General features: G+C 46.4%; 1 protein-coding gene across 2 annotated transcripts in view; it reads right to left on the bottom strand.

Annotated features, from left to right (window-relative positions):
• Nucleotides 1–8,808, bottom strand: part of pthlha (parathyroid hormone-like hormone a) — a 16,428-nt gene extending 7,620 nt beyond the window's left edge. Inside the window, exon 1 of one of the 2 annotated variants that reach the window (XM_035604765.2) lies at nt 8,635–8,808. The gene's annotated coding sequence lies outside the window, so the exon portion shown is untranslated. Of the gene's footprint in view, nt 625–8,634 lie in introns of those variants that run through there. The other variant, XM_035604756.2, reaches the window with a different exon arrangement.
• Between the last annotated feature and the right edge of the window lie 3,827 nt (nt 8,809–12,635).

Genomic DNA, 12,635 nt, shown 5'->3' with positions numbered 1-12,635 from the left:
CTGCAGCGTCTGTCCCACACGGGAATCTGTTAGAAAATCAATTCACTTTTAGTCCGTTTGTCAAACTTTTCCACCACGAGTCAGAAAATCCAGGTGAATAAAAACATCCAGGAGCTGGAGTCCACTCGTTCCTCAGGTGTGACGGTCCTGAGGAGGAGGAGGAGGAGGAGGAGCAGCGTGGTCCTGCAGGAGGAAGGTGAGTGATGAGAGGACGAGCTGCTGCCGCTCGCTCTGACGGGAGCGTCTGCTGCATGTCGCTGAGAGGCTGAGTGGGTCAGAGGAGAAGGGGAGGACTGTTACCAGAGAGGAGGGTCCTCCCCCCCCCTCCAGGGGCAGCAGGGAGGGAGGGGGCAGGTAGGTGGCGCTAGAGCAGCACACTGACGGAGGCCGACCGCTGCCAAACCACGGAGCCGCCGCTTGTTTCAGATGTGACGCTAAGTTTTCTTCTGCAGCTGTGAGTTCTTCACACTGAAGTTAAAGTTGCTGAATGAAGTGAATTATGATCATTATTCATGTTTCTGTGATTAATATGAGTGAGGTCATCAGAGATCAACTATGTGAGTCGTGTGTTTCTCCACATGAAAACAAACATCTGCGCTTTCATGTTTTTATTTTACGTTTCCAAAAATTCTGTTTTTTTTCTTATTTCAAGTTTTAAATATTTGGTTTTATTTATAATTATTTATATTAAAGTTTATTGTTAGACAGAATCATTGATCTTTAAAAAAAAAAAATCAATCTTCCTGTTTCAATTCACGATACAAGATTTTTGTTTGTCTCACAGATTCAGAATCATTAATATGTTGATTGATTTGAATTATTTCTGACAATTCTTAGATTTTTTAAAGCTATAATGAAAAGAACAAAAAAGGGAAAAAATCTGCATCTGAAATAAGTTTGAAGATTCATGTTTGAGTTTCTTGAAACTCATCTGGATTCCAAACTTTCAGAAGAGAAGAAGAAGCTTGAAGAGAAGTGACGTCATGAGATCGACAGGATGAATCTCCGTCCGTCAGCTGCACGTTGGTGCAGACGTCGACCTCGTACCTGCAGGTGTTTCCTGTCTGATGCACCGTGACAAGTCACATCACAGACCGTCAGCCATCGCCGGCCTTTACCCGCTCGCCGCCGAGCGGAGGAGTCGGCTGGTCACGTGACGTCAGCTGGTCACGTGACGTCAGCTGGTCACGTGACGTCAGCTGGTCCGTGACGTCAGCTGGTCACATGACGTCAGCTGGTCCGTGACGTCAGCTGGTCACATGACGTCAGCTGGTCACATGACGTCAGCTGGTCACGTGACGTCAGCTGGTCCGTGACGTCAGCTGGTCACGTGACGTCAGCTGGTCCGTGACGTCAGCTGGTCACGTGACGTCAGCTGGTCACATGACGTCAGCTGGTCACATGACGTCAGCTGGTCACATGACGTCAGCTGGTCCGTGACGTCAGCTGGTCACATGACGTCAGCTGGTCCGTGACGTCAGCTGGTCACGTGACGTCAGCTGGTCACGTGACGTCAGCTGGTCACGTGACGTCAGCTGGTCACGTGACGTCAGCTGGTCCGTGACGTCAGCTGGTCACGTGACGTCAGCTGGTCACATGACGTCAGCTGGTCCGTGACGTCAGCTGGTCACATGACGTCAGCTGGTCCGTGACGTCAGCTGGTCCGTGACGTCAGCTGGTCCGTGACGTCAGCTGGTCCGTGACGTCAGCTGGTCACGTGACGTCAGCTGGTCACATGACGTCAGCTGGTCCGTGACGTCAGCTGGTCCGTGACGTCAGCTGGTCACATGACGTCAGCTGGTCCGTGACGTCAGCTGGTCCGTGACGTCAGCTGGTCCGTGACGTCAGCTGGTCACGTGACGTCAGCTGGTCACGTGACGTCAGCTGGTCACATGACGTCAGCTGGTCCGTGACGTCAGCTGGTCCGTGACGTCAGCTGGTCACGTGACGTCAGCTGGTCACGTGACGTCAGCTGGTCACGTGACGTCAGCTGGTCACGTGACGTCAGCTGGTCACATGACGTCAGCTGGTCCGTGACGTCAGCTGGTCACATGACGTCAGCTGGTCCGTGACGTCAGCTGGTCCGTGACGTCAGCTGGTCACATGACGTCAGCTGGTCCGTGACGTCAGCTGGTCCGTGACGTCAGCTGGTCCGTGACGTCAGCTGGTCCGTGATGTCAGCTGGTCACATGACGTCAGCTGGTCCGTGACGTCAGCTGGTCACATGACGTCAGCTGGTCCGTGACGTCAGCTGGTCCGTGACGTCAGCTGGTCACATGACGTCAGCTGGTCACATGACGTCAGCTGGTCCGTGGCGCCCCAGCGTCACCTCACCTGTCGGCCTGCGGACAGGTGAGGTGACGCGACGGGCAACAAACTAAAAGAGGGAGATGATGTGAAGAAACTCCAGAAACTCGGAAACAAGATTTTTCTGAATTTTTTGTGAAAAGTGAATAAAAGTTCAAGAACTAGATAATAATTCATTTGATGAAGCGGTGAACCGATAAACTGCTGGATCATGTTCACCGTTCGCTCTCGACACAACAAGACCAAGTGTTATTAAATATACTTCTCACTGGATGATGTAATCTGATCTAAATACGTGTTCGGTGGAGCGTGGATCCTCTCTGATTCCTCGCTGCCTTCTAATTAACTGTGATCATCTTTAACTTCACACTTAACACACGTTTCCCGCCGACGCTCCCACAGATCATCACAGGAGTCTAATCTAATCCCATCTAATCCCATCTAATCCCATCTAATCCCATCTAATCCCATCTAATCCCATCTAATCCCATCTAATCCCATCTAACCTGATGGTGTTACGAGCGACTCCGGGTGGAAACATTCCTGGTGCGGATCAAACGTCCTCGGACCACCAACACCGTCACCGCTCTTTTATAACTCTTCGCTGCTGCTCTGTTTGTCGTCCACGGACCAAATCCTCTGAGCTCAAATCTTCCCTGGCGAATGATATTAATCTTATATAAGAAGTCCGTGTCTCCACAGTTGGTCCTCATCAACCACGTGGAACTCGCTCGTTCACGTTACTCAGCACCAACGGATCCAATTACAGCAAAAACAATGAAATAAATATCAATTACATCCGCGGCAGCACGAAGCTGGAACACACCAGCTGCCGCGAGTTCATCTACAAATAACATCTTCACATTTTCCCTCCAAGCGACAAATCTTTCTTCTTCTGTGTTTCTTGTGCAACAGTTAATAAGTTGGTTTCTGTTACATCAGGTCAACACGTTCCTGCGCCTCTGATGTCGCGGGTAGCTCACCTGTAATAACGTCAACTAACCTATAATAATGTTAGTTAAAGTTATTATAGGTTAGTTAACATTGTAATAACGTCAACTAACCTATAATAATGTTAGTTAAAGTTATTATAGGTAAATGCACGTCGCCTGCGTGTCGCCTGCGTGTCGCCTGCGTGTTGCCTGCGTGTCGCCTGCGTGTCGCCTGCGTGTCGCCTGCGTGTCGCCTGCGTGTTGCCTGCGTGTCGCCTGCGTGTCTGTTGAAGTGTCGCCTGCGTGTCGCCTGCGTGTCGCCTGCGTGTCGCCTGCGTGTCGCCTGCGTGTCTGTTGAAGTGTCGCCTGCGTGTTGCCTGCGTGTCGCCTGCACGTCGCCTGCGTGTTGCCTGCGTGTCGCCTGCACGTCGCCTGCGTGTTGCCTGCGTGTTGCCTGCGTGTTGCCTGCGTGTCGCCTGCACGTCGCCTGTGTGTCGCCTGTGTGTCGCCTGCGTGTTGCCTGCGTGTCGCCTGCGTGTTGCCTGCGTGTCGCCTGCACGTCGCCTGTGTGTCGCCTGTGTGTCGCCTGCGTGTTGCCTGCGTGTCGCCTGCACGTCGCCTGCGTGTCGCCTGCGTGTCGCCTGTGTGTCGCCTGTGTGTCGCCTGCGTGTCTGTTGAAGTGTCGCCTGCGTGTCGCCTGCACGTCGCCTGCGTGTTGCCTGCGTGTCGCCTGCACATCGCCTGCGTGTTGCCTGCGTGTCGCCTGTGTGTCGCCTGCGTGTCGCCTGCGTGTTGCCTGCGTGTCGCCTGCGTGTCGCCTGTGTGTCGCCTGCGTGTCGCCTGCGTGTTGCCTGCGTGTCGCCTGCGTGTCGCCTGCGTGTCGCCTGCGTGTCGCCTGCGTGTCGCCTGCACGTCGCCTGCGTGTTGCCTGCGCGTCGCCTGCGTGTCTGTTGAAGTGTTGCCTGCGTGTCGCCTGCGTGTCGCCTGCGTGTTGCCTGCGTGTTGCCTGCGTGTCGCCTGCACGTCGCCTGCGTGTTGCCTGCGTGTCGCCTGCGTGTCGCCTGCGTGTCGCCTGCGTGTTGCCTGCGTGTCGCCTGCGTGTTGCCTGCGTGTCGCCTGCACGTCGCCTGCGTGTTGCCTGCGCGTCGCCTGCGTGTCGCCTGCGTGTCTGTTGAAGTGACGCAGCAGCTTCACGTGAAGGTCGGAGCACCGACAGAAACTCTCACAATGAGCGTATTGTTTGTGCAGCGTGCAGGAAGCCAACACGAGGTGTGGACGCGCTGATGCAAGCGACCTTCCTGCCGCCGTTTCCGTCCATCAGTGAACCGCGGCTCCGCCTCCTGGACTGGAGTCGGCGTGCGGACGGTGGATGATTCGTAGCAGAGAGGATCATGGGAGGAGGTTTCTCTCAGTTTTGTCTGCAAATTAGTCAAAGTCCAGTTTACGAGCTTCCTCTGGTTGGAAAACTCGTGTGAAGCAAGTCTGCCTGCACACACACACACACACACACACACACACACACACACACACACACACACACACACACACACACACACACACACACACACACAGTGTTTTCCGTCCGTGGGGTCGGAGCCAGGAAAGCTGTTTCAGATTCATAGAAAATTGCTGCTTTTTGGCAGCGAACGACAAACACAAAACAAATGTCCGCTTTTAATCTGTTGACCGCCCCCCCCCCCCCCCCCCCCCCGCCTCGCTCCTTCTGAAAACAATTCTCCACACAAAGGCTCGTACTGTTGCCCCCCCCCGGGCAGAGCCCCCCCCTGTCAGCCCCATCCCCCCCCCCCCCCCCCCCCCCCCCCCCCCCCCCCCCCCCCCCCCCATCAGAGCCCCCCCCCCCGTCAGAGCCCCCCCCCCACAGGTAGGTCGACCCGGCCGCTCGCTGCTGCTTCTCTGCACCAGGTCCCAGGAACAAAGACGACGACCAACGACAATCTGACCTTTTTAATTCAACTGTAGTTTTCGTTCATGACTCCTGTGAGACGCAGCGGTCACGTGTTGCTCGATGTGCATCAGCTGTTAACAATAATAATGATGATGATAATAATAATAATAATGATGATGATAACAATAATAATAATAATGATGATAACAATAATAATGATGATGATAACAATAATAATAATAATGATGATAACAATAATAATGATGATGATAACAATAATAATAATAATGATGATAACAATAATAATGATGATGATAACAATAATAATGATGATGATAACAATAATAATAATGATGAGTTTTCAGGGACGTTGGGACAGAAAGTCTGAAACGTTCCTCGGCTGCGTCTTGTTTCACTCTCACATCCCTCGACTCTCTCGGCCGCAGCAACACGAGCCGCTCCACCGCCGTGAAACCACAAATAGCAATAAGTACGGTAGTAAACTCCGCCGAGCGGCAGCCGCTTGACCCCGCGACCATCTGACTTAATATGAAAAGTACAGTGTTTTTCCAGCCGAGGGTTTGAGGTTGTTTCACACAGTCACGGGACGTTTGAGTGACGCGTGTTTCCTGCAGGACAGTTTGTAGATGAAGCTGTAATACAAATATAATACACAGTCTCAGAATCATAACCTTATCATGATTCTCCTCTTCCGACTTTTTAAATGCAAAGACTCTTTGTACTTTATCACAAGTGAGAATAATAAATACCAATTCAATATAAGAAATACATTGATAAAGATTTGAGACGGAGACGCTGCGGAGAACAATATCTCATTTGACAATTCATGATGTGTCAATACTGGAAAAGTTTCTGAGACTGTGAATCTGCAAATTGATTAGTCTACGAATTCATCCGAAATGTTTCTGTATGAATCAAGTGTCTGTTAAATAAAGAGCAACTTCTCATAACTCAAGACAAAGCACATGTGAAGTTCACTGTCCGACACGACGAAGAGATGTTGGAGAAGCTGACGCAGAGAACATCAGCAGTCTACATATCGTAATACTGATATATTGATCTATTGATCTATTGATATATTGATATATTGATATATTGATATATTGATCTATTGATATATTGTAATATTGATCTATTGATATATTGTAATATTGATATATTGATATACTGTAATATTGATCTATTGATATATTGATATATTGTAATATTGATATATTGATCTATTGATATATTGATATATTGATCTATTGATATATTGATATATTGTAATATTGATCTATTGATATACTGTAATATTGATCTATTGATCTATTGATATATTGATATATTGATATACTGTAATATTGATCTATTGATATATTGATATATTGTAATATTGATATATTGATATATTGATCTATTGATCTATTGATCTATTGATATATTGATCTATTGATCTATTGTAATATTGATATACTGTAATATTGATCTATTGATCTATTGACCTCACTATGTAAAGAGCCTTGAGACAATGTGTGTTGTGATTTGGTGAAATACAAATAAAATTGATTTGAAGAAGAACTGGTTTTGACATTTAGTCATTTTGTGAAAGGGAACATGTGAAAATACATCTGATCTGCAGTGTTGACCAGAAGACGTGAATCTGTGATTCAAGTATTGAACCGTAACTTAAACCTTGAAAAACATGAATCAAGTAATATGGATTGAAAACATGTTTACTTTTGAATTTAGTTTTATAAATAAACTGTCATATATTACATTACTGATAGTTCGTGAACAAACACATTTGCTGCTTCTAGTTTCTAAAATGTTAAAACTTTGTGTTTGAGTCTTTCACTCGTCAGTTGACAAAAGTAACAGTTTGAAGTTTCCTGGTTCTGGTGAATTGTGGATATTTTACACAGTAAACTAGTCGAGTTGGTGCAAATTGAACGATTGTTAAGAAATAAATGTGAACGAGCAAAAGATTGTGAAGTTTTACTGCGAGATTCTGACGAAAAAACCACCAACTGAACTCAACCAACCAAAGTCTGGTTCTGATCAGAAGATCAACAGAACTGATCATTTCATATGATGATGCAGTATTATAGATAGATATACAAGTAAAGATAGATACAGTAGATAGATAGGTACAGTAGATAGGTAGATATATAGATAGATACAGTAGGTAGATATATGGATAGATAAATACAGTAGATAGGTACAGTAGATAGATATATGATAGATTGATACAGTAGATAGGTACAGTAGGTAGATATATGATAGATAGGTACAGTAGATAGATACAGTAGGTAGATATATGATAGATAGGTACAGTAGATAGATATATGGATAGATAGATATATGGATAGATAGGTACAGTAGATAGATATATGGATATATAGATAGGTACAGTAGATAGATATATGGATAGATAGGTACAGTAGATAGGTACAGTAGGTAGATATATGATAGATAGGTACAGTAGATAGATACAGTAGGTAGATATATGATAGATAGGTACAGTAGATAGATATATGGATAGATAGATATATGGATAGATAGATATATGGATAGATAGGTACAGTAGATAGATATATGGATAGATAGATATATGGATAGATAGATATATGGATAGATAGGTACAGTAGATAGATATATGGATAGATAGATACAGTAGGTAGATATATGATAGCTAGATACAGTAGGTAGATATATGGATAGATAGATACAGTAGGTAGATATATGATAGCTAGATACAGTAGATAGATATATGGATAGATAGATACAGTAGATAGGTACAGTAGGTAGATATATGATAGATAGATACAGTAGGTAGATATATGATAGATAGATACAGTAGGTAGATATATGATAGATAGATACAGTAGGTAGATATATGATAGATAGGTACAGTAGGTAGATATATGATAGATAGATACAGTAGGTAGATATATGATAGATAGGTACAGTAGGTAGATATATGATAGATAGATACAGTAGGTAGATATATGATAGATAGGTACAGTAGGTAGATATATGATAGATAGATACAGTAGGTAGATATATGATAGATAGGTACAGTAGGTAGATATATGATAGATAGGTACAGTAGATAGGTACAGTAGGTAGATATATGATAGATAGATACAGTAGGTAGATATATGATAGATAGGTACAGTAGGTAGATATATGATAGATAGGTACAGTAGGTAGATATATGATAGATAGGTACAGTAGATAGGTACAGTAGGTAGATATATGATAGATAGGTACAGTAGGTAGATATATGATAGATAGGTACAGTAGGTAGATATATGATAGATAGATACAGTAGGTAGATATATGATAGATAGGTACAGTAGGTAGATATATGATAGATAGATACAGTAGGTAGATATATGATAGATAGATACAGTAGGTAGATATATGATAGATAGGTACAGTAGGTAGATGATAGCTACATTATTGATCCCAGCTGGGACTCACCTGTACAGCGACGTTCCTCGGCTCCTTGTGAATATTACCAGTCCAGTGACGAGTCGTCCTCTGGAGACGCTGCAGCTCCTGGACAGAGGAACTCCTCAGGGTTTGTCGTCTGTGGAGGACGAGCTCTTTAAATAGAGTCAAACCCTCCTGATGACATCACACAGGCTCATCAGCGTCGTCACGGCAGCAGAAGAATCCACGATGCTGCAGCATCTGTAATTATCTGGATGAACTTACTCACTGGATCCCTCCTCCCTCCTCCCTCCTCCCACTCTCCCTTTCCTCCTTCCGTCCTTCCGTCCTCTCCTCCTTCCTTCCCTCCCTCCTCTCCTCCATCCTTCCATCCTTCCTTCCCTCCGTCCTTCCCAACTCTCCTCCGTCCTTCCCTCCTTCCCTCCTCTCCTCCATCCTTCCGTCCTTCCGTCCTCTCCTCCATCCTTCCGTCCTTCCCTCCTCTCCTCCATCCTTCCGTCCTTCCGTCCTCTCCTCCATCCTTCCGTCCTTCCGTCCTCTCCTCCATCCTTCCATCCTTCCCTCCTCTCCTCCGTGGTCCAAGTCAAAGTGATGACACGTGTTGTTGCTGATGTGGTTTCTCTCACTCTGCTTCTCAGAGATCTGATCCACGTCAGTGAAACCTCCATGTTGTTTCTACACCTCCGGAATCTCCACTTGTGTTCGCTCTCGTCTGTCTCTTCTGTCTCTTCTGTCTCGTCTGTCTCGTCTGTCTCTTCTGTCTCTTCTGTCTCTTCTGTCTCTTCTGTCTCTTCTGTCTCGTCTGTCTCTTCTGTCTCGTCTGTCTCTTCTGTCTCTTCTGTCTCTTCTGTCTCTTCTGTCTCGTCTGTCTCGTCTGTCTCCTCTGTCTCTTCTGTCTCCTATGTCTCTTCTGTCTCGTCTGTCTCTTCTGTCTCTTCTGTCTCTTCTGTCTCGTCTGTCTCCTCTGTCTCTTCTGTCTCTTCTGTCTCTTCTGTCTCGTCTGTCTCCTCTGTCTCCTCTGTCTCTTCTGTCTCTTCTGTCTCTTCTGTCTCTTCTGTCTCCTCTGTCTCTTCTGTCTCTTCTGTCTCGTCTGTCTCTTCTGTCTCTTCTGTTTCTTCTGTCTCGTCTGTCTCGTCTGTCTCGTCTGTCTCTTCTGTTTCTTCTGTCTCGTCTGTCTCGTCTGTCTCGTCTGTCTCGTCTGTCTCTTCTGTTTCTTCTGTCTCGTCTGTCTCTTCTGTCTCTTCTGTCTCTTCTGTCTCGTCTGTCTCTTCTGTCTCTTCTGTTTCTTCTGTCTCGTCTGTCTCGTCTGTCTCGTCTGTCTCTTCTGTTTCTTCTGTCTCTTCTGTCTCGTCTGTCTCGTCTGTCTCTTCTGTCTCTTCTGTCTCGTCTGTCTCTTCTGTCTCCTCTGTCTCCTCTGTCTCGTCTGTCTCTTCTGTTTCTTCTGTCTCTTCTGTCTCTTCTGTCTCTTCTGTCTCTTCTGTCTCCTCTGTCTCTTCTGTCTCGTCTGTCTCGTCTGTTTCTTCTGTCTCTTCTGTCTCGTCTGTCTCGTCTGTCTCTTCTGTCTCGTCTGTCTCTTCTGTCTCTTCTGTCTCGTCTGTCTCCTCTGTCTCTTCTGTCTCGTCTGTCTCTTCTGTCTCGTCTGTCTCGTCTGTCTCGTCTGTCTCGTCTGTCTCTTCTGTCTCGTCTGTCTCTTCTGTCTCTTCTGTCTCGTCTGTCTCTTCTGTCTCTTCTGTCTCCTCTGTCTCTTCTGTCTCTTCTGTCTCGTCTGTCTCTTCTGTCTCTTCTGTCTCTTCTGTCTCTTCTGTCTCGTCTGTCTCCTCTGTCTCTTCTGTCTCTTCTGTCTCGTCTGTCTCGTCTGTCTCCTCTGTCTCGTCTGTCTCGTCTGTCAGGAGTATTAGGTAGTGACCTTCTGACCACACAACATGGTCCTAGTGGTTTTGTGCTTCCCGCCCACGTTTGCCTGCGTCGCCTCGCTCCTCGTCTTCAACCCAAAGCAAAGTGCTCCACTCTCCAGTCTGAGGTTCTCTATGTTTAGCAGCGGCTCGTGGTTTTGGTCTCGTGAACGTCGGTCGAACTCTTAGCGTTCGGTTCTCAACCTCACACGTCGACTGTAGGAGACGTTTGACCAGAGTCCCACATCGTTTTAACTGTCAGGCTGATGAAAGTTGAAGCACAGCGCCCCTGCTGGTGACTCGTCACATCGCGCCTCGCTACCTGTTCACTGGACTCGTCTCGTTTGACTCTGCTGATCGATCCCGTTCACGCGACGGACGCTTGGACCTGCTCGTCCTGGAACTCCGACCTTCACTGACTCCATCGGCGTTGATCTCGCTCCCTGATCCAGGAAACTTTTCCAGGATCAGACGAGAAGAAGATTCCACATCTGGAGCGTTTTGTTTCCAGGCGGTGACTCGTTTCCTCTTCGTCCACGGCGACGTCTTCATAGACTCATCTTCTAGTTATTCACAAATATATTTTGACGTTGTAAACATTTAGATTATTAAAAGAAGTCCAATGTATTGTTTTGAATTTCTTCATCCGGTTCTTTAATCTTCATGGATCCAGATGAAAACTTTCAGATTCTGTGACGAGAGATTCGATCTGAGCTCGATTGACGTTCTCGTTCTTGGTCGCTTCATTTCGTCTTTAACACCAAACTGTTGGACAATAACCACTGATCCTCCGACGCTTCACAAAGACAATGTTCTGCTTCTGTCCTGGAAAAAAACATCAGTTGTCAACGAAGCAGAGTGAAGTTATGAGTCCTGATGAAATAAACACAACGAGAGTCAATGTGGATCCAGTTAGAAGCTTCTTCCTTCAGTAAATCGTTCCCTCATGTGAGAGTCGTCGTGTTTATGTGCAGATGTAAAGATGAAAGTCGGAGACAGACACTGTGTTAATGAAAAATCTAATCACATCCAGACTCCGGATTCATTAAAGCTTTAAATTGAAAGTGTGGAGACGAATAAATGAACCAAGTAAACTTTAAATTAAAAAAAGAAAGAAACAAAAACAAGATGTCGGAAGCTCATCGAGACCAGGTGAGTTGTTTGGCTCCGCCCACCGGCTCCGCCCACCGGCTCGTACAGGTAGAGGAAAAGACTCAACGTGAAATAAAACTAACTAAAATATCTTTCGTTAAAGCCGTTTATGATAATTTATCAATAATCTGAGCTCGTTAGTCGAAACTAATTATTTAAAAAACTGTTTGACGCTCAGCAGGCTCAGATAAGTTTTTATTTTTCATTTTGTTTCATGATTTTAAAGAACATTGGAAATCAAATGAATCTCAGACGCCGAGGTTTGTGTTTGACTCCTTCAGTGACGAAGCTGCGTTCAACTCACAACACACGAAAACACACACACACACACACACACACACACACACTCACACACACACACACACACACTCACACACACACACACACACACACACACACACAGTCACACACACACACACACACACACACACACACACACACACACACACACACACACACACACACACACACACTCACACACACACACACTCACACACACACACACACACACACACACACACTCACACACACACACACACACACACACACACACTCACACACACACACACTCACACACACACACACACACACACACACACACAGTCACACACACACACACACACACACACACACACACACACAGTCTTACATCAACACAGGTCTGCTGCTCTCTGTTATTAGCAGCAGTATTTTATGGATCTATTTTTAGTCGTGTGAGTCTGATTTGCTTCGTGTGGCGGAAAGTCAACTTGGAATCTGAAGCGAACTGGAGACGTTCCCACAGTGACGCCGCCCGACGCCTCCAAGGGCAGATTCTTGCTGCACCTCGCTGCAGCAACTTGTCCACCAGCAACTTGTCCACAACAACTCGTCCACAACAACTCGTCCACAACAACTTGTCCACAACAACTCGTCCACAACAACTTGTCCACAACAACTCGTCCACAACAACTCGTCCACAGCAACTGGTCCACAACAACTGGT

Source organism: Scophthalmus maximus, chromosome 12 (assembly GCF_022379125.1).
Source record: "Scophthalmus maximus strain ysfricsl-2021 chromosome 12, ASM2237912v1, whole genome shotgun sequence".
NCBI lineage: Eukaryota > Metazoa > Chordata > Actinopteri > Pleuronectiformes > Scophthalmidae > Scophthalmus > Scophthalmus maximus.
This window is presented reverse-complemented; position numbering and strand designations above follow the sequence as displayed.